This window comes from Crinia signifera, chromosome 3, assembly GCF_055691185.1.
Source record: "Crinia signifera chromosome 3, ASM5569118v1, whole genome shotgun sequence".
NCBI lineage: Eukaryota > Metazoa > Chordata > Amphibia > Anura > Myobatrachidae > Crinia > Crinia signifera.
Window position 1 is genome coordinate 335,777,548 of NC_139219.1, and position 5,542 is coordinate 335,783,089.

Below are 5,542 nucleotides of genomic sequence, written 5' to 3' on the forward strand. Positions count from 1 at the left end.
AAGGGCAATGCGGGAGGGTTGCCCCTCTTTCCGGGGGGCCAGGAGGGGGACCCGATTTCCGGTACCCTCCCGGCCATTCCGGGAGGGTAGGTAACCCTGCTTTAGAGCTGATAGTAAAGTGAAATTCATTTAGACTATATACTAAACAAAAAACATATTACAGTATATGATAAAAGTTCTGCAGCGTATGTTCTCCTGTGTCCATCCACCACTTCTCCATTTCTGTATATTTGTCATGTCAGCCCTGTTCCTCTTACTCCTTCTACCTCTCATCCTTTATTTCTTTGTAAAACTGCACTATTTAGTTCCTGCATCCATCTCGCATCCATTACAGCTTTCACTCCCTCCTTCCCTCTGTCTGCCATATACCTCTCCTTCCTTCTGTCTGCCATATACCTCTCCTTCCCTCTGTCTGCCATATACCTCTCCTTCCCTCTGTCTGCCATATACCTCTCCTTCCCTCTGTCTGCCATATACCTCTCCTTCCCTCTGTCTGCCATATACCTCTCCTTCCCTCTGTCTGCCATATACCTCTCCTTCCTTCTGTCTGCCATATACCTCTCCTTCCCTCTGTCTGCCATATACCTCTCCTTCCCTCTGTCTGCCATATACCTCTCCTTCCCTCTGTCTGCCATATACCTCTCCTTCAATCTGTCTGCCATATACCTCTCCTTCCTTCTGTCTGCCATATACCTCTCCTTCCCTCTGTCTGCCATATACCTCTCCTTCCCTCTGTCACCCATATACCTCTCCTTCCCTCTGTCTGCCATATACCTCTCCTTCCCTCTGTCTGCCATATACCTCTCCTTCCCTCTGTCACCCATATACCTCTCCTTCCCTCTGTCACCCATATACCTCTCCTTCCTTCTGTCTGCCATATACCTCTCCTTCCCTCTGTCTGCCATATACCTCTCCTTCCCTCTGTCTGCCATATACCTCTCCTTCCTTCTGTCTGCCATATACCTCTCCTTCCTTCTGTCTGCCATATACCTCTCCTTCCCTCTGTCTGCCATATACCTCTCCTTCCTTCTGTCTGCCATATACCTCTCCTTCCCTCTGTCTGCCATATACCTCTCCTTCCTTCTGTCTGTCATATACCTCTCCTTCCTTCTGTCACCCATATACCTCTCCTTCCCTCTGTCTGCCATATACCTCTCCTTCCCTCTGTCACCCATATACCTCTCCTTCCCTCTGTCTGCCATATACCTCTCCTTCCCTCTGTCTGCCATATACCTCTCCTTCCCTCTGTCTGCCATATACCTCTCCTTCCCTCTGTCTGCCATATACCTCTCCTTCCCTCTGTCACCCATATACCTCTCCTACCCTCTGTCACCCATATACCTCTCCTTCCCTCTGTCTGCCATATACCTCTCCTTCCCTCTGTCACCCATATACCTCTCCTTCCCTCTGTCACCCATATACCTCTCCTTCCCTCTGTCTGCCATATACCTCTCCTTCCCTCTGTCTGCCATATACCTCTCCTTCCCTCTGTCACCCATATACCTCTCCTACCCTCTGTCTGCCATATACCTCTCCTTCCTTCTGTCTGCCATATACCTCTCCTTCCTTCTGTCACCCATATACCTCTCCTTCCCTCTGTCTGCCATATACCTCTCCTTCCCTCTGTCTGCCATATACCTCTCCTTTCTTCTGTCTGCCATATACCTCTCCTTCCTTCTGTCTGCCAAATACCTCTCCTTCCCTCTGTCTGCCATATACCTCTCCTTCCCTCTGTCACCCATATACCTCTCCTTCCCTCTGTCTGCCATATACCTCTCCTTCCCTCTGTCACCCATATACCTCTCCTTCCCTCTGTCTGCCATATACCTCTCCTTCCCTCTGTCACCCATATACCTCTCCTTCCCTCTGTCTGCCATATACCTCTCCTTCCCTCTGTCTGCCATATACCTCTCCTTCCCTCTGTCACCCATATACCTCTCCTTCCCTCTGTCTGCCATATACCTCTCCTTCCTTCTGTCTGCCATATACCTCTCCTTCCCTCTGTCTGCCATATACCTCTCCTTCCCTCTGTCACCCATATACCTCTCCTTCCCTCTGTCACCCATATACCTCTCCTTCCTTCTGTCTGCCATATACCTCTCCTTCCCTCTGTCACCCATATACCTCTCCTTCCCTCTGTCACCCATATACCTCTCCTTCCCTCCCTCTCTCGCTCCCTGTCACCCATATACCTCTCCTTCCCTCCCTCTCTCGCTCCCTCTATCACCCATATGCCTCTCCTTCCCTCTGTCACCCATATACCTCTCCTTCCCTCCCTCTCTCGCTCCCTCTGTCACCCATATACCTCTCCTTCCCTCTGTCACCCATATACCTCTCCTTCCCTCCCTCTCTCGCTCCCTCTATCACCCATATGCCTCTCCTTCCCTCTGTCACCCATATACCTCTCCTTCCCTCCCTCTCTCGCTCCCTCTGTCACCCATATACCTCTCCTTCCCTCTGTCACCCATATACCTCTCCTTCCCTCCCTCTCTCGCTCCCTGTCACCCATATACCTCTCCTACCCTCCCTCTCTCGCTCCCTCTGTCACCCATATACCTCTCCTACCCTCCCTCTCTCGCTCCCTCTGTCACCCATATACCTCTCCTTCCCTCCCTCTCTCGCTCCCTCTGTCACCCATATACCTCTCCTTCCCTCCCTCTCTCACTTCCTCTGTCACCCATATACCTCTCCTTCCCTCTGTCGACCATATACCTCTCCTTCCCTCCCTCTCTCGCTCCCTCTGTCACCCATATACCTCTCCTTCCCTCCCTCTCTCCTTCCCTCTGTCACCCATATACCTCTCCTTCCCTCCCTCTCTCGCTCCCTGTCACCCATATACCTCTCCTTCCCTCCCTCTCTCGCTCCCTCTGTCACCCATATACCTCTCCTTACCTCTGTCACCCATATACCTCTCCTTCCCTCCCTCTCTCGCTCCCTGTAACCCATATACCTCTCCTTCCCTCCCTCTCTCGCTCCCTCTGTCACCCATATACCTCTCCTACCCTCCCTCTCTCGCTCCCTGTCACCCATATACCTCTCCTTTGCACCTCTTACTTGAACTTGTTCATATATCGGCATTGGGCATGTTGACATTTTAGTGTCAACCTTGTCACTGCCGACCTATCACCCAGTTCCCCTATGACAGACAGCACTGTAGGGAAGGGACACGGTTGCTAAGTTGACACTATTGAAGGTCGACATACACAAAGTCAACAGATAAAATCAATCCACATGGCTAAGGTCGACAGGATCGGAAGGTTGACACAAGCATTAGGTCGACAATGGAAAGGTGTTTTTGCGGTTTGTTTTTAGCCGACATGTGCCGACAGGGGGCATATCCTACTCTACCATCCAGTACGGCGTGACTAGAATAGAGCGCTGAGCGTAGCACACGGATACGGTGTTCATGTCGGAATCTGCCACAAAAACATGAAAAACTCATGTCCACCTCCCCATTGTCAATTCTTATGGCGACCTGCCGACCCTGTTGAACTATTTCATGTGTCGGCGTTCATAGTGCCCACGACGGTAGGGGAAGCCGCAGTGACTGACACTACATGTGACATACTGTATATGGCAGTAACTCAGACGCCTGGGACACAGTCACATCTGCCCCAAAGCTGCGTTTGTCCCCAGGGTTTGTGTGAGGTGACAATTACTGACTGAGCAGTGACGTCATCGGCTCAAACAAAACATCAGTAATAATAATAATAATAAAAGTCACCTTCCCATACCGGGAGTCGAACCCGGGCCGCCTGGGTGAAAACCAGGAATCCTAACCGCTAGACCATATGGGAGCTGATGGGACATAAGCAGGTATGGGAGAAGGTAATGGTGGGAATCCAGAGCACAATGGTGAGTACTGCCTCTGACAGACACCCGGGGTAATTCCCATAGAGCCTAGTAACCCTTCCCTGGCCGTTACTCCTGGTGACTCTTCTCTCTCCCAGTACAGACCAGTGATCTGAGCTATGGAGGGGACACAAGGAACAGGTCTGGTGCCCAGTGTGTAGGTGTAGTGTGGTAAGCTGTATTTATTCTAATAGATGTGCAACAGCATGCAGAGGAGTAGTGTGGTTGCTGTAATTGCTGTAATAGGTGTGCAGCATCATGCAGAGTTGCAGTGTGGTAAGATGTAATTACTGTATTAGAGGTGCAGTAGCATGCAGAGGTGTAGTGTGGTAAGCTGTAATTATACTAATAGATGTGCAGCATCATGCAGAGGCGTCGTGTGGTAAGCTGTTATTACTGTAATAGAGGTGCAGCAGCATGCAGAGGTGTAGTATGGTAAGCTGTAATTACAGTAATAGAGGTGCAGAGGTGTGTGGTAAACGGTAATTACTGTATTAGATGTGCAGCAGCATGCAGAGGTGTACTGAGGTAAGCTTTAATTACTGTAATAGGTGTGCAGCATCATGCAGAGTTGCAGTGTGGTAAGCTGTAATTACTGTAATAGAGGTGCAGCAGCATGCAGAGGCGTTGTGTGGTAAGCTGTAATTATACTAATAGATGTGCAGCAATATGCAAAGGTGCAATGTGGTAAGCTGTAAGTAATGTAATAGAGGTGCAGGGGTGTAGTGTGGTAAACGGTAATTACTGTAATAGATGTGCAGCGATATGCAGAGGGGCAATGTGGTAAGCTGTAAGTAATGTAATAGATGTGCATCAGCATGCAGTGGTGTAGTGTGTTAAGCTGTAATTACACTAATAGAGGTGCAGCAGCATGCAGTATAATTAATATGCAGTGACATATAATATATAAGTTTCTGTCTCTAAATAGAATATAAGGTATCAGGTATATTTGTGCATATGTCAGGTTTACAGAAATCATAGGAATTACACAATATAAAAAATGAAAAACATCTCCTTCGAGCCGGAATTGAACCAGCGACCTAAAAATCTCTGTGTCGTACCCACTACAGTCCTCCGCTCTACCAGCTGAGCTATCGAAGGATCCCACAGACAGCAACTCCGTCACAGGGTGACTATATAAAGAGACACAAAGTGTAACACAACTATTACCAGCAACACAAAGAGCAAACAGGGGATGTAATCCGTGTACACATCACAGTGACAGGAACACGGAGCTCGCCCCCTGCTTACACCACTACAGGGTTGTACACAGGAATACAGCGGTGCACAATATATAGTATATACCGTATACATTGTGTATTATGGTGAGGTTGGGATTGTGGTGTGAGGGGTGTAAGTGTATACTGTAGCCGCAGCTGTGACCACACATAATAATAACACGTGTGCCCTGTAACCAGCATAAATAACGTCATGTTACACAGCTATATCCTACTGTCCCCTGCACGTGTGCCCTGTAACCAGCATAAATAACCTCATGTTACACAGCTATATCCTACTGTCTCCTGCACGTGTGCCCTGTAACCAGCATAAATAACCTCATGTTACACAGCTATATCCTACTGTCTCCTGCACGTGCGCCCTGTAACCAGCATAAATAACGTCATGTTACACAGCTACATCCTACTGTCTCCTGCACGTGTGCCCTGTAACCAGCATAAATAACCTCATG

General features: G+C 49.0%; 2 non-coding genes across 2 annotated transcripts; both read right to left on the bottom strand.

Moving 5' to 3' along the window:
- Nucleotides 1-3,725: 3,725 nt before the first annotated feature.
- On the bottom strand, nt 3,726-3,797 carry TRNAE-UUC (transfer RNA glutamic acid (anticodon UUC)). Its single transcript has one exon. It is a non-coding gene; the product is annotated as a tRNA-Glu (tRNA).
- Nucleotides 3,798-4,864: 1,067 nt separating this feature from the next.
- TRNAY-GUA (transfer RNA tyrosine (anticodon GUA)) lies at nt 4,865-4,953 on the bottom strand. Its single transcript is given in 2 exon segments — nt 4,865-4,900; nt 4,917-4,953. It is a non-coding gene; the product is annotated as a tRNA-Tyr (tRNA).
- Nucleotides 4,954-5,542: the final 589 nt, after the last annotated feature.